The 22,890-nt window shown below is 40.0% G+C and overlaps 1 protein-coding gene across 5 annotated transcripts in view; it reads left to right on the forward strand.

Moving 5' to 3' along the window:
• The window catches only part of CACNB2 (calcium voltage-gated channel auxiliary subunit beta 2), a 377,418-nt gene that overhangs the window by 124,813 nt on the left and 229,715 nt on the right, over positions 1-22,890 (forward strand). The gene's annotated exons all lie outside the window — the stretch shown is intronic.

Here is a 22,890-nt window from a genome sequence, read left to right on the forward strand (position 1 = left end):
GAACGAGAGGCTTACGCAGGCTGGCCAAACTGCAGTGCTGAAACGCTTAACGCCGGCTTGAGGTTCCTGGCTGCAAAACACATGGAAATTCTACAAAGGGAGCGAATCAGTACTTAAGGGTATAATGTAAAGAAACCTGTGACCTTGGAAAATTGGCCACTAGGAAAGATATATGTGCCGCTTCCAGGACAAACAAGGTCAAAATGTGATATGATCTAAATAATAAAGTTGAGGACTGGGAGTTGGAAGGGTGGGGGGAAGGATAGCTACATGCCCATCAGATCTTAAAGGTAATGTTTAATGTTATTAAATAGGTAAGAGCATAAGAAGCCCCTGTAATTGGAAGAGTCTGTGACTGTTATATATTCGGTGCCGTTTGTCTTTTGAATGCAACAGTTGACACATACAGAGGAGATGTGAGGTAGCCAGCAAAGATTTTTAAAGACGACATCTGCAGAAAGAGATGTGGCTTTTTCCCCGCCCCCCATAGAAAAATTGCTTTTTAATAGGAATTGGGGGGGGGGGAAGTGTTAGAAAGTTTTTAAAGTGTAAAATTATCCACATAGAGGAAATCTTAAATTAAAAGTAATTTGAAATTAAAAACTCATATGTTTATAGAGTAATGAAGGCTGAGAGTTCCATAGCTGTACGTATTTTTCTTTGCTCATATAAGGAATTAGAAGAAATCTGTGGTTATGTGGCCTTTTCAATAGAAGAATTCTGAAATAAGGCCTCAAACAAAGTAATAATCTTTGCCCTACTTATTTTTGCCCTTTTTGTGATATTGAACATGTAAATAAGTGGAAGAGACAGCACAATCTGTATTTTTTGGAGTAACTTTAAGTTTAGGAGATTTGACTCATTTGCTCATTCTCAAACTTTTTTTTCACGTGCATTTTGGCTAAGGGATCACAAAACATACAGCACAACTATATTTTATTTTATTATTTTTTTAAAGATTTATTTATTTATTTATTTGACAGAGACACAGCAAGAGAGGGAACACAAGTAGGGGGAGTGGGAGAGAGAGAAGCAGGCCTCCTGATTCTATCCTCTTTGCCCCATAAAACCACCAAAAACCAAAGCCCAAGTTTGCCTAGATGGGAAAATGTTCTCAAGGCAAAAGCAGTATTTTTTTTTAAGATTTTATTTATTTATTTATTTGACAGCAAGAGAGAGAGAGGGAGGGAGAGGGAGAGAGAGAGAAGGAGCACAAGTAGGCAAAGCGGCAGGTAGAGGACGAGGGAGAAGCAGGCTCCCCACTGAGCAGGGAGCCCGACGTGGGGCTCGATCCCAGGACCCTGGGATCATGACCTGAGCCGAAGGCAGATGCTTAGCGACTGAGCCACCCAGGCGTCCCTGGCACAACTATATTTTAAAGATAAAAGAAATTTACACTTTGGTTGCTAGAAATAAATTTTCCTTTATTTTAGAACATTTATCTCTTGGGAACTCTCACCTGTCGCCCACCTGCTGCTATTTCAGCCTCTTTAGCTTTGGCGGTTTCACGTATGGATTGCAATTTGCTTTAGAGATAGCCAGCCCAAAGCTATAGGCATGTAAACTCTGAAATATATTTCATTTCCTTGGAGGAGAAGAATCCTCTATGGATATATCTGCCTGTGAGGTCTCTAATGTGCCTATAAAGCAGATGTTATGTGGGGTCTGGAAGCTGCTCACTGAATAATCAGGGGGACAGCAGGGCGAAGGGCAGCCCAAACCTGGATATGGTACCAGTGATTGGGGCCTTGTCCATTAAATGTCCATTATGTCCTGGTGTCCTTTCTCCAGTCATTGTCCATCTCAGAGGATGATGACTTAGACCATGCCAGTACTGAATTCCAACTGAAACTTGGGAATTTAAAATGTGTATAAATAAAAAATATATATATTAGCTATAACATACAAATCAGTTGATACGTGTGTGTGTATGTGTGTGTGAGCCCTCCACTAGTTCTTAAGATCTTCTTTTTAGTATGACAGCTTTCTTAAGGATTCCTCCTACTCTAACATTGTCTCAGAAAGAGTATGAAAGTTACGTGGGTTTTGAATAAAGTTATGTACATATGCCATAGTTCCTCATTTCTAGGTTTTTATCTTCCACAGCTGTCCCCTTTATTAGAGTCCCTCCCCTAGTTTGCATAATGCTGCCTCCATATTCAAAAATATTCTGTGATTGGCACCTACCCTGTAGGCTGTGGCCCCTTTCTTTTTCTGTAAGGCTCAGTGCATAAGCCTCTCTCTTTGGCATTCTTCTTTGAATGCAAGATCTAGTCTCCATTATTTGGTTTACACCTAATGATCATTCTTTTTGAACCCCGCTTCATTTGTCAGAAGAAATTCCTATTTTTATCTAAACTGTCTTGCTATTTTTATCATATTGAATGACATGAAAACCTGTCAGCTGAATAAATACTCTTAAGCTTAAAAGGATATATAAGCATAGTAAGCCCTGTGTGCACCCCTGTGAAGCACTTCTAGAATACTGACATTTGCATGCCTTGGGGAGCAGAGATTGATACTAACTCTCTTCAGTAAACTTGCTATTGAAGTATAGCTTCTCCGCAGAGAAGTGCAAAAATTATGTGTCGATCTTTTTCTTTTTTTTTTTAAGATTTATTTATTTGGGACGCCTGGGTGGCTCAGTCGTTAAGCGTCTGCCTTCGGCTCAGGTCATGATCCCAGGGTCCCGGGATCGAGCCCCACATCGGGCTCCTTGCTCCGCAGGAAGCCTGCTTCTCCCTCTCCCACTCCCTCTGCTTGTGTTCCCTCTCTCGCTGTGTCTCTCTCTGTCAAATAAATAAATCTTAAAAAAAAAAAAGATTTATTTATTTTGAGAGACCACTAGAGCACAGGGGGAAGGGCAGAGGGAGAGAATCTCGAGTAGACTCCCTGCTGAGCCCTACCCATGGCTCTGTCTCACAACCCTGAGGTCATGACCTGAGCTGAAATCAAGAGTCAGACACTTAACCGACCGACTGAGCCACCCAGGTGCCCCATAAGTGTCGATCACGACGGAAGTTCACAGGGTAAACAAGCCCATGTAACCAACACTGAAACCAAGAAACCAAACAATGTCAGGACCCTCGTCCTCTCTTCCACTCACTGATCACCTCCCTCCCATCCAGGGTACCCACTAATCTGGTTTCTAACATCATGGATTAGTTGTTCCTGTTTCCGAATTGTATACAAATGGACTTACACAGTATATACTTTTTTTGTTCAGCTTGTGTTGTTCATCATTATATTTACGAGATGAATCCATGTGGCTGCATGTTGTGGCTTATAGCCTATTCATTCTCATTGCTGTATTGTATTCCATCACATGGCTGTATCATAATTTAATTCTCCATCTGACTGTTGATAGGCATTTGGGGCGTTTCCAGGTTGGGGCTGTTATGAATACTGCCTCTAGACTTATTTGTGACATGCCATTTTGTGGATGTTTACATATGCATTTCAGTGGAATGTGAAACTAGTGATGAAATTGCCAAGTTGTGGGGTATATATATTATATATATTCAGCTTGAGGTGATACTGGTAAACCACTTCCCAGAGTGGTTCAGTCAATTTACACTGCCACCAGGAGTGCCTCACCGAAGCTTGGTGTCATCTCTTACATTTTAGCCAGCCTGGTGAATGTGTACAAGTACGCCATGATGGTGTTACTTGGCATTTCTTTGATGACTAATGAAATCAAGCACCTTCTCAGTTATTTATTGACCATTTGGACATTCATGAAGTATTTGTTCAAGTCCTTGTCTCTTTTTCCATTAGGGTATTTGTTTTTTGAGACTTTTTTGTTCAGGAAAGAATAAGCAGCGGGACACCTGGCTGACTCAGTCAGTGGAGTGTGCGACTCTTGATCTTGGAGTTGTGGGTTTGAGCTCCACACTGGGTGTAGGGATTACTTTTTCTTTTTTTTAAGATTTTATTTATATATTTGACAGAGAGAGACACAGCAAGAGAGGGAACACAAGCAGGGGGAGTGGGAGAGGGAGAAGCAGGCTTCCCGTGGAGCAGGGAGCCCAACGCGGGGTTTGATCCCAGGACCCTGGGACCATGACCTGAGCCAAAGGCAGACGCTTAATGACTGAGCCACCCAGGCGCTCCTGTAGAGATTACATTAAAAAAAAAAAAAATCTTAAAAAAAAAAAAAGAACCAGCAAGAAGAAAAGCAATTGATAATTAGCATAATAAAATGATTGGAGACAAAGGGGTATTATATAGACATCATTAGAATGTGGACTCAGGCTAACCTGGGGGTGATTCTTGATGTTCTCACTTATTTACTTTGTGATAGTGTGGGGTTCTTTTCTCTCTGACCCCCACTTTTCTGATCTATATAATTGGGAAAATAGGAAAACCCTGCAGGGTTATTTTGAGAGTTGAAATGTTCATCAGCACCTAGTATATTGCCTGATAAACAGTTGTTTTTCCAAAACTGGAGCTACTATGTAGTGAGATCATGACACAAAGTGACTACAGTGAGAGAGTAGTAGGGAGGACATGGTGGGTAACTGCTCTCAACTGGCTGCTTACACCTGTGTTACTTACTCAAAATCTTGAAAAGCTTTGACAAATGGGTTAGATGGTGGAGAATGACCTAGTCTATTGCCAGTCTCTTCTAAGAGCACTCTGTCCTTGGTATATGATCACTTCTGAACTTTTGGAGCATGTAAATGGAGTGAAATCACCAAATGATGTTACTTTTGTATAAATAGTTGACCCTTGAACAACACAGGTTTGACCTGAGTGGGTCCACTTTCGATAAATACAGGTTTTTTTCAATAAATACAGCAGAGTACCGTAAATATGTTTTCCTTATGGCTTTCTCGATAACATTTTCTTTTCTCTAGCTTACTTCGTTGTTAGTATGTAGTATTTAATACCTCTAGCATACAAAATATGTGTTAATCAATTGCTGATATTACCAAAAGGGTTCCAGTCAACAGAAGCCTATTCATAGTTAAGTTTTGGGGGAGTCAAAAGTTATACACGGACTTTCAACTATGTTGTCGGGGGGGTGTTGGTGGTCCACATCCCAACCCCCATGTTGTTCGGGAGTCAACAGTATTACATAACTTATGAGCAATTCAGTACTCTAGATAAATTCTGATTGTTATGGTTATTTGATGCACAATCATATAGTCTTTTATAGAGTTTACAAAATACTTTTATGCCCATTATTTCATTTGATGTTAAAGCAACCTTTAAGGCAAGGCAAGTGATAATCTCACCATTCTCTAGATCAAAAAACTTCAAATGAAGAATAACTATGGCCACAGGCCACAGAATCCAGTAGGGGCCAACCTGAGATTTAAAGTATAATGTATTCTTACTCATATTTCTTATGTCTTATTTGGGATGTATTTCTAATTTTCAATAATGGGATTAAAATTAAATTTAATTAATGCTAAAATTTTGTGGTGCTTCTGAGTATGAAAATCAATTATCATTGAACTTAAGAAATGCTAAAGTGCCCATTAATGAGATTTCTTGGTAGTAGCATTGTAGGTTATGTGCCTTTTCGACTTAGAGTTTTCTCTCACAATTTATACTTTATCCAATTATCAGAATTGTCTTAACTAGTTAAAATAAGTTCAAGCTACACACTTATTATATATGCATTGGAAAACCCATACGTTTTTCATGGAAAATGACTTTTTAAAGAGTTTTTGGTGGCATCAATTCTATCCCTTCACAGATAAAAGAATAAGATTCATATGCATAGTAATATATATGTGTATATATGTATGTATGTGTACATGTACGTATATATGTGTGTATATACTCACATACCTTAAATCATTTGGAGCTTTTCCACTTTTCCACCTTAAAGGTTGCTTTAACATCAAATGAAATAATGGGCATAAAAGTATTTTGTAAACTCTATAAAAGACTATATGATTGTGCATCAAATAACCATAACAATCAGAATTTATCTAGAGTACTGAATTGCTCATAAGTTATGTAATACTGTTGACTGCCAAACAACATGGGGGTTGGGATGTGGACCACCAACACCCCCCCGACAACATAGTTGAAAGAACAAAAAGATGTTCTTTTTTTTTTTTTTAAGACTTGTTTACTTATTTTAAAGAGAGAGAAGGTGGTGGGGAGAGGGACAGAGGGAGAGGGAATCTTAAACAGACTCGGCGCTTAGCGGGGAGGCTGACTCGGGGTCTATGTCACGACCCTGAAACCATGACCTGAGCCGAAACCAAGAGTCAGACGCTTAACTGACTGTGCCACCCAGGTGTCCCGTCTTATTTAAGATGTTCTTGAAGAATAATACTTGGTGTTTAAAACCTGTGTGTCGGGCGCCTGGGTGGCTCAGTTGGTTAAGCGACTGCCTTCGGCTCAGGTCATGATCCTGGAGTCCCTGGATCGAGTCCCACATCGGGCTCCCTGCTCGGCGGGGGGTCTGCTTCTCCCTCTGACCCTCCCCCCTCTCATGTACTCGCTCTCTCTCATTCTCTCTCTCTCAACTAAATAAAATCTTTAAAAAATAAAAATAAAAAAATAAATAAAACCTGTGTGTCTTTTAAAGTCAAATTTATATATATTTTGCCTGGCCTGCTCTTAAAGGGATTATCTCAAGAGATTGCTGACTTTTCAGATTTGGGACTGCATGTTTTTAATAGCTTTTAATTTTGGCCATATTAAAATCCTTAATTTGACCCTTCAATTTTTTTTTTTTTAAAGATTTTTATCCATTTATTTGACAGAGAGAGAGAGACGGCGAGAGAGGGAACACAAGCAGGGGGAGTGGGAGAGGGAGAAGCAAGCTTCCCGCTGAGCAGGGTGCCCGATGTGGGGCTCGATCCCAGGACCCTGGGATCATGACCTGAGCCGAAGGCAGGCGCTTAACGACTGAGCCACCCAGCGCCCCTTGACCCTTCAAACTTTAAGGTGCCATTAATCCTAATTTTTTTTTTTTTAACTAACGCTCATCTCTCTGGGATGTGAAAACATCCTTCAGAAGACATATGTTTGCATCCGAGCAGTAGACCCCAGCTTCAGAAATGGCAACCACAAATGTTTAAAGTATTTCACAATAAAAACACTACTTAATGATTTAATTTTTTAGAGCTTTAAGCTTTGCTTTAGTTATAAGCTTCAGTGCAGGACATATTTTTTTTTTTTAGATTTTATTTATGTTAGAGAGAGAGAGAGATACTTTAAGTTCCACTGTCTTAGCACATTTCAGTTACACAATACAGTGTTATCAGCTATAGTCACCATGTTATACATTAGATCCTCAGACCTTATTTATCTTATTGCTAAAAGTTTGTATCCTATTACCAACCTCTTTCTATTTTCCCCACTCCCCAGCTCCTGCCAACCACTTTTCTACTTTCTGTCTCTATGACTTGGATTTTTTTTTTTTTTTTTTAGTTTCCACATATAAGTGATACCATGTAATATGTCTTTGTCTGGCTTCTATCACTTAGCATAATGCTCTCAAGCTCCATTCCTGTTGTCACAAATGGCAGGACTTCCTTCTTTCTCATGGCTGAATGATGTTCCATTGTGTGTGTATATCTCACCTCTTCTTTATTACATTGTATAAGTGTGTGTGTGTGTGTGTGTGTGTGTGTGTATCTTATCTTCTTTCTCCAGTCCTCTGATGATGGACACTTACATAGTTTCGGTATCCTGGCCACTGCAAATAATGCCACAATGAACATGGGAGTGTGGAAAGGCAATTTATTTTTATTATTATCATTTTGTAAAGAGGGGGAGAGTGAGGGATGGTGGGGAGGGAGAGAGAAAGAATCTTAAGCAGACTCCATGCCCAGTGCAGAGCCCGACATGGGGTTCCAGCTCACACCCTGAGATCATGACCTGAGCTGAAATCAAGAGTCAAACCCTTAACTGACTGAGCCACCCAGGTGCCCCGAGAGACAATTTCATATGTGAATGACAGACTCTGGAGAGAGGCCTAAAATTTGTATTTTGTAGACCCTTGGGCAAGTCAGTCCATCACTCTGTGCCTCAATTTCCCTTTCATTAAATGAAGAATAACAATAGAATCTTACTCATGGGCCTGCCATGTATTACACTGTGGAGATACTTGGCACATAGTAAGTACTCAGTGAAGTCTGAGCTGTTTGAGTTACTGTTGTTCCCACTGCCCTCTGCATCTGAGCACCACTTCTCCTGTGGTAAGAAAGTTGCCGAAAAAGAGCCATCACTTTGGGAAGGATGAATTCATCGTTTTAAAGAAAACTTTTGTGAAGTTGAGTTACTTATGGAGAGCTACAGCTGTCGTCATCTACCTGTTGATTCATGAAGGGATTCCTCAGCACCTGCTCCTCGCCCACAGCTATCCCAAAAGTCCAAAGTACAGAGAGGAACTGAACCCCTTAATCCCTGCCTTCAGGAAGGCCTGGCTTACGGGTAGAGATACGCGAGTTTACGGAACACTGGAATGTTTGAGCTAAGAGGCATATCCAACAATAGGACACAACAAATGGTCCACCACCTACAGCAGAGGTTTGTACAGACTGACATGGAAGGAGGTCTATGTTCTGAAAATATGTTACACAAAAATTAAGTTGCTGAGCAATGTATATGGTATGATCACATTTACTCTACATGCATTTATATCTATATTGGTGTCTTCAAAAGAAGAGGTCTACAAGGCTATACCAATGTGTGCTGAGCTCACAGAAGTGGGATTATAGAGGGACCGGTGGGATTTAACTTTTTATGTCATTTGACATTTGACAATGAGCATACTTAATTTTTGTAATAAATATTTAATAAGATAAATACCTTTAAATTAATTGATCCCTCACCATCTTCCAGAAAGGCTTATCAAATATAAATGAATATATATGATGCACATTTTAGCTCATCAGAAAACACTCCACTTGAAATGCATTGAGTGGAAACAATCCAAAAATGGAGGAATCTGTTAACTGAGAAATTGTCAGAGGTACTTACAGAACTATTTGGAAATAAGAAGGGCAAGGTCTGGCTGGTTGCTTAGGCCTATCCTCCATGGGGTGTTATGTGTAGATGCGCTCAGCTCTGGGCCAGGGTCGAGTCCTTCCTGTTGCGTGCTAAGAACCTGTTTCGTGAAGGGTGGTCAAATTGTATTAAATTTGTTTGCACTCTGGCATGCCTTTATTGTTGGCACATTTCCTAAGCAAATGAAAATCAGAAGGAACGAATATATTCAATCTAAGCAGAGGAACGTAGATCATCTTAAAGGATATTAGCATTAGTTGATGCTGGCCTAGTGTGTCTTTCTCACTGAGGATACACACCAGTCTGGATGGTCAGGTGGTCAGAGCGTCGGCCATGGTCCCGTCCCATTGTACTGAAACAGCTTGCCCTTTACGTCTGTGATACCTCATGCACCTGCTTCCATAGTTCTCTCCCTCCCTGTGCCTTCTCACATGCATGCTATATCTTTCTTTTCTCATTTATATTGGTATTCCTTCAGGCGGTCACACATCTGTCTTCAATTCTTAGAGACACTGATGAAGACCAAAATACATTTGAAAAATGCTCTAAAGAAGGAAAACCTAAGAAATAAAAAGTAGACTGAAGAAGAAATGGCTGAAAACACCGAAGGAAAACGATTCTTTGTATATGCTGATGGTGACTGAATCTCTAGGCCCAGCTCCAGATCTTTCCCCCAAGTTTCACACCCATATAAACATCGAACAATTTCCGGGCATCTGTATTTGGGAACTGCTCTGGCCCTGCAAACACAGCCTGTCCAAAACTGACCCCGTCAGCTCCACCCTGCTCTGGCTCATCTCCGTGCCTCCTTCCGCTCTTCCACCAACACCTGCATCTCTTCCACCTCATCGGTCACGTTGGAGGCACTGGGATCCTCCCGGTTGTCCAAGACAGAAATGAGTCATTTTCCCTTCCCTTCACTCTCTGACCCAATCAGTCCTCACATTCAGTCACTTCTACCTCAGGAGCTCCAGAATCTTCTCTCCTCCGTCCCATCTGCCTCAACCCTGGTGCAGGCCTCCCAAATTACTGCAGCAACCGGCTAACTGGTCTCCCTGGCTTCGTTGTAATTCTTAAACAATCCTTTCAACACATTGTAACGGCCATTGTGATTCTTCTCAAATGCAGTCGTTATTTCCTTGCTCCAAACCCCCAGTGGATTCCCATTCTCTGAGCGTAGTCTGATCAGCATGGACAAGACGCTTCCTGATCAAGCCGTATTTGCCTCCTGGGCCTTAGCCCTTAGCTCCATCCCACTCAGGTCGCAGCGGCATGGAATGCCATTCATTATCCACAATGCCCAGTGTTCACCGTTGCCTCTGCTCCTTAGTAGAGTCTATTCCTAAGTCTGGGGTAGGTGTCCTTGCTCTTTTCCCACAACAGCACTTACTATACCTTATCATAATTACTCCTCTAATTGTGCCTCTTTGAATTCTAAGTTCCCTTTTCATAATTGTATCCTGATTGTCCAGCAAGAATGTCTCACCTGTGGCAGATGGTCAAGACATATTTTTTGAATGAATAATTAAATAGTGCTGGACAAATATGGTTAAATTGTTTTGTGTTCATCATTATAGAATGCAATTTTTATTTTATATTTATATAAATTCATTAAGAACATGGGTATATGTGTGTGCAAACACACACACGTGCACACACACAGCTTTGTGATGATACAAGTTAAATTCCTTGGTCTTTTCAGTATTTATAAAGTAGAAGATAAATTTTGTTGCTAGACTTTGAAACTACGGAATTATTTACTCTTTAGGCCTCTTTTCATTGTTTAGATTATATTCTGTTCGTTTCTTTTAAGGATCTGAAAACGAGAACCAGCTATTTACTCATAACAAGGACCTGCTCTGGGTGCAGAGGAGATCTTAGCTTGATTTAAACAATGAGATTCACCAAAATCCATAAACTAACTTCATTTAAAAACAGTGGTTACAAAATAGGTAAATGTGTTTTGTTTTTTTTTAAACACTTATTTTAAAGGATCTTGAAGCACCGCCATTTAAAAATAAAATCACCACCGGATTAGTTTGTGGAGGCCTTGAATTAAAGGCTTTACCAGCCATGTGTATTCAAAGCTGCCCCATCTTTCCCATATTAAAGCAGCGGCTCCGATTTCAGATGTGTCATTCCTCCCCACGTCCCCCCATCAGAGCTCAGGCAGGTATTGCTGTTCTGACGCAGCCTTTTGTATTGTTGGCTTAGGGGCCTTCTATTGCCAGATGACCTTTCTGCTGAATAGATCTGCTTCCCATTGAGCCAGACCACTCTGTTTGTTCTCTTTCTTGGTATTACATTGAGGTAACAGCCAATTCTCTTCTGTTTGCATCATCAAAAGTGGCTCCATTTATTGTTTACTGGGTTATTTTTCCCCCCTTGCACTTTTGTGATGAGCATATCCCTGTTCTCCTCCCCATCACCAAAGGAATAAATAATTTATATAATCCAGTCTGATTTCCAAACAGCAACACAGAATAAAGGGAGTAAGGGGCAAAGTGGCTTCTCTCAGCGCTGTGACTAAGGCACTGGGTGTGTTGGAGTTTCTGTACTTCTTGTCTCTCACCATTCTGGGGGGGTCTGGGGGGGAGGGTGATGGTATCAATGAGTCTGTGAAGCTTCCCCACAGGAGTCATTGACTTCTCTTTGGTCATTTCATTATTGGGAAAATCAGGTTCCTCCTTTGGGCGGATATTAGACTATGAAACAAAGTGGTACTCATTCGAAGGGGTGGATTGCAGCCTTTTTTTCTACACAGATTGTTGGGACGCACTCATAATTTCCAAGGGATGTAGTTGAAGGAGAACAGAACAGGGTGAAGGGGAAGTTAAAAAAATCCACTTGAAAGATCTGAAATCTCTTTTCTCCTCTCTCCCCAAGGCACAAACCATCAATCATCATTTTGCAAAGCTTTATAAAGGGTGGATAGGATAAGGTAATTTGGTGGTAGACAATAGAAATCACCTCTTTCTAATTTAACGCATGAAATTTTTTGGTTGTTTACGGCAGTGTTTCTCAGTGTGTTCTTTGGGTCACTAGCATGAGAATTTTTAGGAGTGTTTGTGAAAAGAAGTGCACATCCCTGGGAACGATCCCAGACCCATAGAATCTGCATCTCAGGGGTGGATCTTCATCATTTAATTTTTAATAACCTCTCAGTGTGATTTTTGTGCACACTGTTGCTTGAGGAGATCTCAGAGAATCAAAGGAAATTTGAAAGTCAGGGTGAGGGTATCAGGAATTGTGGCTAGGCTCTTCATTGTCCTTCTTCTAAGGTGAGTCAGCTCACCTCAAGTCAACTGTGTCAGGTTACTCAAGGTTCAAATTCCTCAGAGAGAGGATCCAAGCGGCCCAGCTTGGTCTTCTTTGGGCCAGGAGAGGGGAGGACTACTTGACTGACAATGGTGAAGAATTTCCCAAAGGAAAAGCCAAGTGTTTTTTCTAGGAAAAAAAAAAGGAAATAGATCCTGCGTAGCAGAAACCACAGATGATCTTTGCACCGACATAGAACATAATGATAGGAATTTTTAAATGAACCATGCTCTCCCATGGTTAAAGCTTAGGAAGTGAAGCATTAACATCTTTAAGCTTAGCAGCTAAGTGCTGATGTTCCTTGGTTACATAAATGGGGATTATGGGAGATGACATTTGTAGGAAAAGTCCAGAATTGTCTTTCCAGTAGAATTAGTGCCTGCTAAAAACTTGACGAGAGTAAAGACTTAATATTTGAGTTGATTTAAGTAACTAATAATGACAGTAAAGATTTTATTCAGATATTCTGTAAATACTGGCAACCTATTGAATGATAATATCGAATTATTATAGAATCAGCTAAGGAACACTGTGAAGAGTCTATCAATAAAAGAGCTAAAATAAAATACCATATATTTTTTTACTCCTTGCAAGGTACAACTCTTGTTGCTAGATCTGACTCATACCATGGATTTCTTCTTGAGCAACACTGACCTTCTGGGAACTATGGGTCTGAGCAGACAGTTTTGATCAGTGTCTAGCATGAAAGATATACTGTAGATTTCATATTTCTAGAAAGTTCTACTCCTTGGCAGTCTTAACTAACCTCTAACTGTTCGATCACTGTGGATGCCACAGAAAGAGATAGGATATCCTCTGTGCCATGGTGTGCGAATAGGCTCCACCCGTTAAATCTACTGGCAGCTTTTCTTACAGCAAGGTTAACTTGGTTGAACTAAATGGACTTGACTCCTTATTTTAATGAACTAAATTTCCGTTCCAGAAAAGTAGAGAAGGGAAAGAAAGCACCTGAAGTAGAAAGGGATAAGAAAGAGTTTTTACAAACTTGTTTCAAAGTATCAGCACCTCAGTACCTTTTTTTCCCCTGAAAGTGCACTGAAGATGCCTTTAAAAGTGATTTAATTACACGCAAGAAGTTTCCTGAACCAGTTCCCGAATGTGTACCCCTCAAATTTGAATAAAGCAATACAGACAGACCCTAGAATTTGTAATCTTATATTAAAGGGCTCTCAGCAAGTTTTGCCTGTTCACTTTTGTCTGACTGGGAGGGAGGAGAGATCAGAGCTTCTGCCAGTCCCATCTTCTCCTTATTTGGGGTCAGAAATATTTTAAAAGAGAAATCTGTGTATTTTTTTTTTTTTTTGTACAATGCAGACCTCTACTTTAGTTAAATCCTTCTGGTTTTAAAAATTTATTCTTTTTAAAAACTCTTGCTCAGTCCCTCTTGAAATAACCAATTTCATAGATTTTCATTTCTGAACCATAATTATAGTGTGCTCATTACTGTTTAAAATAATAGAATTCTTATTTCTACAGACCAAAGAGCACTTTAAATTTTGAAATGAATCTCTAATTCAAAGTGAAAAGCCATCATTGCTGGAAAGTACTTTTCTGATTTTTCATTTTTCCCCTATATGATTCCTTATTGCACTGTTTCTTTCATTGAACTTGACTCTTGAACTGTGATTGACAGTACAATCAGATTAAAGAATACTCTTAGAAGACACTGATTTGGGTTCTTTTCACCCTACAGCTCCATGAAAAATGAGATAACAATCTGACTTTTTTTTCTGAGTTGATTGGATGTTCTGTGTTTACCTTTTTAAACCCTTGGTGAGACATGCACTTCTCCATGGCATTTTTTAAAGTTGTTGAGGCAGTGAAGATTTCTCTCTGACAACTCTGCTCCATTACTCTCTGGAGAATGTGGCAATCATTGGAGTTTACAATTTCATCTATGATTAGATTTCAGGCTTGTTAACTGCTAGACCTCCGATGGGTCTGATATAAGGACTGATGGGCTATCTGAGTACTAGCTATCAGAATTCACTTCCCTAACATTATCCTATTAACGCTAGTACTTCTTCATACAGGGGAAATGTTAGCCTCCTAATAAAGAAATAGATGCAAGAGACCGCAGACACTTTTTAAAAAGATTTATTTATTTATTTCAGAGAGAAAGAGAGAGAGAACAGGGAGAGGGGAGGGGAAGAGGCAGAGGGAGAAGCAGACTCCCCCAATGAGCACGGAGCCTGACTTGGGGCTCTATCTCACAACCTTGAGGTCACGACCTGAGACGAAATCCAGAGTTGGACGCTTAACCGACTGAGCCACCCAGGCGCCCCAAGACACATGTATTGTTGAAGATCAGCTTCTAGGATCTGATGGAAGGGTATGCACAGAGAATTATTCTCATTGTAAATGAATTGGCGCATGAAGAAAATAAAGTCTGTTCCCATTCTCCCATGCAAGAATGGCTTTTAAAGTTTATTTTAAATAATGGCTCTGCTTTTTGTAAAGCGCACACTAACACAATAAATGTTCTTACTAAGGCTTCTAAATTACCATGTAGTCTAACTAAGCTCAAGATTTTAAATTTCAGAGTAAATCTCAGTTTTTATTAGTAACGTGAACCTATTTCTCTGGTTTCAAACTATGCAACTTAATTGCAACCAGAATGCTGAAACTTTGTTTAGATTAAATAAGGAACTCATGATTCAACTTTTCTTCATTCTTTGCCAAACCTTCCTAAGTTTCCATGAAAGTATGAAAATATATTTTATAGCAATTTTAAATAATAACTAATCAATCAACTCAGAACATCAGCATGCCATGTGTCGTTTTCAGCTTCACATAATACAAAAGATTAGAACTGTCGCAAACTTTGGGCCAAGAGCAATGATCTCCGTTTCATAATAACTTAAACTTAGAAACAAAGAGTGAAACTGATAGAAGCAATACCATAAAGAAGTGAATAATTATGCCAACCTTATTAGAAATGCCAATCATGTACTTGTCAGCCTATAGCCTTGTGTTATGTGAAATTGCCGCCCACATCGTTACTGCCAAAGGGCAGCCCTGTGTGAATTACAGAGACCACACGGCCCCGCCACCCCACAGGCAGCCAAAACGTGCTCCATCAGGGAAAGTGCTTTGACTCGGGAATTTAAATGAGGGATTCACAGAATCCTTTAGCTCCAGAAGCAGGAGCTGAAAACTTGTCACGGAGGGGAGGTGGAGTCACACGGAGTCGCAGCAAGCCCAAATTTTGAGTAAAAATAAGCGAGGAAGCAGAAGCTACGTGGTAGAGTATACATCGGAGAAGGAGAGACTCATCGAAGTGGCTGAGGGGGCAGGAAAGAGAGCTTGCAGGAAGCACGGCCTCTGAAGATGGCACTCGGGTTAGCAGGTTCTGGTCATGGCAGAACATGAGAGTGAAGATCTTAAAAGGGTTCCTGGCCTTTCTGAAGTCCGATGGTTCACTTTTTCTGAGTTCCTGCAAATGGGGTATCCTTTAAATAAGGTCCTGCCACTTATGGGAACTTTAGTGATCTCTGTCCTTTTGAACCAAGTGGTCCAAACTCTGATAAAATAAGGAAAAAACATGTTCATGGAGGAGACGAGAGTGAATACCACATGTTAGCATGAACTCAAATGTTATACATGACGCAGCAGTATAAGGTAGAGATTAGAGGTATATGCAGAGGTTCATAAAACAAGAATGATCATTAAAACATGATTTCTCGTGCTCTGTAAAGTGAAACATAGTTAATTTTTAGCTTAATGATGTTTAGGTTTATTCATTTATTTAATATGTATTTAGTGCCTGGCACATTTTAGATACTCTGTTATTGTAGAGGAATGTAAAGATGAATCAATAGTCCCTTTCCTCCAGGAACTTAGAGTATGTGCCTAGAATAAAACAGTATCTTTTATCTTTAAAACAGCGAACTGCTTTTGAATTCTCAAACTGTTATCCTCACTTTGGTAGATCATCTATGGGAATTTGTCCTGGAACCATTTTCCTATAACCAGTTATAATGTAGCTATTTGCCTGTAAATTTCAGCTCAGATCTTGGATTTAAATGAGTAGCCTTCATCCTGTCCAGAAATGGATCTTTTCTCAATAACATATAAAAATTTGTGTACCAATATATCTAATTAGAAGGAAATGACTACTTTTTTAAAAGATTTATTTATGTATTTGAGAGGGTCGGAGAGAGCACGGGCACATGTGAGCTGGGGGAGGGGCAGAGGGAGAGGGAGAGAAGCAGACTCCCTGCTGAGCGCGGAACCCCAGGAGCCCCACTCGATCTCATGACCCTGAGATCATGACCTGAGCTGAAATCAAGAGTCGGACGTTTAACCAACTGAGCCACCCACGCGCCCTAGGAAATGACTACTCCTAATATTACTGTTACTACATAGCTGAAATTTAAGCCTAATCATACAAGGGCTATACGTGCATTACAACCAAAGAGGTGCAGGATTTGTACTGAGATTTGATGTGGTGAGAAATAAAGACGCCATACTCATGATCATAAATCTACAAGAAAGACTCTTGGCAGTTTAGGCAGTTGGACTCCAATGAGGAAGCTCAGGAAGACCACACTCTCCTATATTCTCCAGATGAGGTGATAAAAGGATGAGAATCTCAGCGACGGGGGCTGTTGAGAGACAGAAAAGACAATGGAATATAAATATGGTGATTCTAATTTTTCCTATTTTTACTCACAAAACATTTATTTAGACCAAAATTTTATTCGTCCCAAAGGAAATAGAGCTAGAAAATGGTTAAGATTGCCAAAGATAGTCATTCTGCTTTTCCCAACATATTTTGGGTTAATCATCCCCCCAAAAGAGTTGTTTGTTTCTTAATCTCTAGTAAGTTTTGGTTAAAATTGAGGATACTTGCAAATCTCATGATTTCTCACCACATCCATCCCTTCACGCTTTTCTTATCAAGGACATTTTGATTTAGCTGGTTGGCCAAATTAATGAAATCTGAATGGCTTTGGCTGTGGTTTTGAAAGCTGTCCAAGAACTGATAAAAATACAAATGGTTCTGTTCTTTCTGGAAGAAGTTCAGATAGGCCCCCCTCCCCCCATGACCTCCCTCATTTCCCTCTCTCTCCTCCTCTCCCCATGTTCAGTAAGAAAGAGCCAGAAAATGGCTTCGTGACTATTTTTCAGTGACCAGTCCTTGTTGATGACTCCCTCCAAGGGACAGGATGCTGTGGTTAGACCCTTGCTTAAGAAGTCATTGTTTTATGACTTTTTCCATGTCCTTGTCCTCTCTGGGTTAGATTACTGCAGCATGCTCTACTGGGATGTGCCTTTGAAGTTCACTTGGCAAACACTTATATTATCATTTCAGCCAACATTTTTTTTGTGTATAATGTATCATAGTACTATATATTAAAATGATGAATGTGGTTCTTGCCCTTGAAGAATTGTTAATCCAACAAGGATCAGCATTTAGTTAATAGCCCATCATAAGATAATAAGTTGTCATAGGAAGTATCATGACTTATTGACAGAATTTTAAGCAATCTATTAGAAATATTTGTATTGGAAAGGCATAGTCCCTGGCATAAAAATGTGTTCAATATATGCTGGGTAGATGAATAAATAATTCTGGGTGGATTTTATTTCCTTCCCAAATAATGTTGTCTCTGATATCCAGAATATGAATGCAACTGAGATTCTTGTGTAATAGTTGGGTATTTATTTGTAAGTGACAAAAACCTCAATTTAAAGGAACAAGTAAAAATTGAAAAAAAAAGGAAATATTCAGATTGATCTAAACTAAGCACAGAGCTCTTCAAAGTCACGGCTTCTAATAGCGCTGGCTTGAGCTAGACGATTTCCTGTGCAAGAGAACAAATTCTGACAGCCATTTCAAATCATCAGAGCTAAGTTTTTATTAACCTGTATGTTTCAGTAGTCCATCGATTTATCCATTATATTCATCAAAAATTAAGAAAAACAAATTTATACATTGCTAATTGGCCTGATTCAAAAACATGTGTACACACAGTTTGGTTTTGAATAGACCTAAATTCTATTTTGAATGATGAATACTGTATGCCATTTCTTCACAATTGGCACATCTGCATTTGGATTATAATGTGAGTTACATTTAGAGAATAAGAATAATAATAATTAACAATTAGCATTTACTGAGTATATACTATGTGCTAGGCACTCTTCTAACTGCTTTGTACATATTCATTTAATCCTCATAACCTGTGAGTACTGTAAAACCGTTTTCTTTTTACATGAACAGATTGAGGCACAGAGGGACTGTGGCCAAAGTTGTACAATGCCAGAACCAGGATTTGAATCTGAGGAGTCCACTCTTTTTCATCACAGCCACTCTGTGGCCTTAGAAAAAGGATTGTCTTTGAGTGGACAAATTAGAAAGATGCCACCCCCATTGGGCAGATGCAGCCTCTGTTGATTTCACCCCTAACTTACCATTTTGGCCAGGGGCATTTATGCAGTACACAGAACGTACAACACTTCATGGCAGCCTCATCTTTACCTCCTCCACTACCTGTCAGTACTTTTGCAAATCTCAAGTAGCTTTCACATGCTTGATTTTATTTGATTTTGGCTTCGGCCATATTAAGTAAACGTAAAAGTTAATTATCCTTCCTTTACAAAAGAGAAACCTAAGACTCAAACAGACTTATCTATTGATCACACAGTAAGTACCTCTTGAAGACCAAGCAGGAAACCAGGAGCAGGGTGATCCCAGGTACTGAGCCACTGCGTGCTTTACTATCTACGTGCTGTACACACGGTTTCATACAACGCTCACAAAAGCTGTGTGGGCTAGTTGTCACTAGGGTCTTTATGTGGATGAGTAATCCAACAAAGCTAATTACCTTGTCCTGGTTTCCATATTCTGTAAATGGAGGAGTCAGAATTCAATGTTGGTCTGTTTGACTCCAAATCTGTGCTCTTTCTGCCATGCTTACTCCATCTCTACTTGAGTATATCTGATCATTAGGTGTAGGCATGTCCATACAAAATAACACTCATTAGTGTTGGGTACTTGGAGTTTAGGATAAAGCGTTGCTTAGACAAAATAGCCTACAGGGATACACTAGGGAAGATATTGCTTGAGATTTTAATAGGTTAGAACATAAGGAGGTAATACTTTCAAGAGGGAGAACCACTTACTTAATCAGGATGCACTAATTGAGCACCTGTTAAATACCAGGCGTCTATTTAGTTGTAATGTGAGCTACAACGCTGAAAGTAGAAGCACTTATCCTCCAGGGTATCACAGTCTGGTTAGTGAGATAACTAAAGAGCCTGAATGTGAAAACTTTAGCTACTCAGTAATCTCCAAGAACCTCTTTCAGTAGGGGCTCCCTTAGTGGATTCACAGAAGATTTGGAAACTCACAGACTTGGAATTCCATTTTCTCCACTGAATAGAGTGGATATATCTACTAATAATAGATCTTGATCCCCAAATGCAGAGCCTGAGATAAGGACTCAGTGCAGGCAGTTTATTGGGCCAGTGGTGTTTGGGAAACAGGGAACGAGAAAAGCCAATATAAAAGAACATTATCAAGGTTGTGGGCAAGGGGGCTAGAGTGCACCGAGTTCCCCTGAGAAGTGTACCAAAACCTCCCAGAATTGTCCCCTCAGAGGATAGCAGTCAGGAGCCTTTGTGTCCTATTTTGTCTCCCATTCATTGAGAGTTGACTCTCATTGACTGTCATTCAGAGTCGTCATTGAGAAGTGTGACCCCACACTTCTGGTTTGACTCTAGGGACAGGGACTCCCCCATGCTTCTGGGTTTGCTGGCTGACTGAGTGGATTTTTGCAGGATCTAATCTAAGACTCTGGGGCGGAGAGTGGAAAGTTGCATGGCCTGGTTTAAAGTAAGACCTAGAGTAAACTGCAGCTGTGGCTGAAATCAGAGGTGGGTTGAGAGGCTGGGAACCTATTTCGGTCCCTTCCATGACTGGCAGCACTGGTCAGCTGTTCTTGTTATAACTGAAAGATAGACCAACCAAGCGGGCAAGGAGAGGCATCAGGCCCTAGAGGGTCAAAGCTGCATGTTGCCCTGGTCACTTAAACTCTCTGTGTCTCCACGGATGCCCCTCACCCCTTACCATGAGCCACATGCCCGGTGTGTTCATGCCCTTATATAGTATTCATTCCCTCTGAATCTGGCCTGGTCCTCTGGTGCTCTTACTCACTTCTGACAAGTAGAGCACAGTGAAAGTAATGCTGCATGATTTTCAAGGTTAGGTAAGAATCGTTGCAGCTCCCCACAGGGTTTCTTGGAATGCTTGCTCTTGGGATACCATCTCTTGGAATCTAGGTGGCATACTAAGAGGGGCCCCAGCCACATGGAGAGGTCACGTGTTCTGCTGTGGTCCCCAGCCCCAGCTGAGCTCCCAAGTGACAGCCCGTATCAACTGCTAGCCATGTGAACGGCATCTTGGGTGTCCAATGTAGTCAAGTCTCCGGATGATTCAGCCCCAACATCTATCTGACCATAACCACATCAGAATCCCCAAATGGAGACTACCCAGCGGAGCCCAGGGAACCCACAGAACCATGAGACGTATTAAATTATTATTGTTTTAAGCCATTAAGCTTTGGGACACTTTGTTACGCATCAGTCGTTAAGTGGCGTGGGATATAAATAAATTATTTCTTAGATATCAGCAGGGTTTTACTTTTGGTACAAAGTTGCTACCTGACATTTTAAAGACTCCATTTTTTACTTTTGACTTACCGTAAATTCGATCCTTTGAAATAGCTTTATGGAATAAAGCAAAGCACTTATCAGTTTTCTCCTGGTAACATTATAGATGAAATTCTTAGATTTATTGTGCTGTGAATCCTTTTGTAGTCTGGTAAAACCCAAAAGAGTCTTTCTTAGAACATTTTTGAGTGTGTAATATGAAATTTGTAGAGCTACAAAGGAAACTAATCATATGAACACATAGTTTGCAAAATATTTTAGAAGCCAAATCTGTGATACAGTAAAATATGCACTTTTTATTAGTGTATTAAAAAACAATACTAACAATCCTGAAAAAGTCTTATACCCATATCCTCACTTCCTAAATTCTCCCATTAACATTTGATACACTTTCTTTTTTTTAATATACTTTATCACATCTGTCCATCTAAACATCTATCCATCCATCTATGCATCATCAAACCATTCTAATGTTTTTATGCATGTCAATGTAAATTGCAAAGCAAATCGCAGGTTTCCTCTAAATAATTCAGCATGTATATCATAAACTAGAAGATGGACATATATCAAGATATCTGAAACAATTATAATCTGATCTGAACATACGTGTGATTTCTCTTGCTAATATCACAGGTACCGCCAATACTACTGTGGTTTGTTGTTAATATCCATAACTGAGAGGAATGCTACATTTCAGTCAGCAGTTACCGAAAATAAGAGGCAGTGTTTTTCCATTCAAGTTCATGAACTCCCTAGATTTTATTCATAGATTCCTTGGGTTCCAAGAGCCCCACGTTAAGGGACCTGATATGTGAAATATGCAGATAGTCCATGAATGAATTTAAAACTTAAGTCAAATGTATACAATAATATAGGTATATTTTAAAACTCAAGTTTTAAAAATAAAACCTGACATTTTTACCTTTAAGGTTCTATAGCGAAATTAATGAAAGAAGCTTAGAGTACTCCAAAGAATCATTGAAAAGAAAAAGAAAGGAAGAATTATTGAACTGACATCTGTATTAGTTTGGTAGGACTGCTGTAAGTACCAAAACCTGAGTGGTTAAAACAGGAATATAGGGGCGCCTGGGTGGCTCAGTCGTTAAGCGTCTGCCTTCGGCTCAGGTCATGGTCCCAGGGTCCTGGGATCGAGCCCCACATCGGGCTCCCTGCTCCGTGGGAGGCCTGCTTCTCCCTCTCCCACTCCCCCTGCTTGTGTTCCCCCTCTTGCTGTGTCTCTCTCTGTCAAATAAATAAAATCTTAAAAAAAAAAAAAAAAAACAGGAATATATTACCTTATAATCTAGAGGCTAGAAGTCCAAACTCGACATATCAGCAGGGCCATGCTCGCTCTGATGGCTCTAGAGGAGAGTCCTTCTTTGCCTCTTCTTGCTTCTGGTGTTTGCTGGCCATGCTTGGCATTCCTTGGCTGGTAGATGCAAACTTCCAGTCACATGGCTGTCTTCTCTTGTATGTCTGCACATCTTCTTTCCTCTGTGCATGTCTGTCTCTATGTTCACATCTCCCCTTCTTGTAAGGATACCAGTCATATTGGATGAGGACCCAACCTAATGACCTCATTTTAACCCGATTACCTCTGTAAAGACCCTATTTCCAAATAAAGTCACGTTGTGAAGTACTACTCTGGGTTAGAACTTAAACATACATTTTGGGGGAGGACATAATTCAACTGATAACAACAGCAGACCATTATAATTCAAAGGAACAAAGGTTTAGTTGTTAGTTTGAAACCAAATATTTCTGGAAGGATCTGAGATTAAATATGACTGGATTTACATGATCTGGTCTTACTTTTATACAACTCCCTTCTAGAACAGTAAATTTGTGCTGGATATCCCTGCATGATTTTTAAAAAATTTATAATATAAA

Source organism: Halichoerus grypus, chromosome 6, assembly GCF_964656455.1.
Source record: "Halichoerus grypus chromosome 6, mHalGry1.hap1.1, whole genome shotgun sequence".
NCBI lineage: Eukaryota > Metazoa > Chordata > Mammalia > Carnivora > Phocidae > Halichoerus > Halichoerus grypus.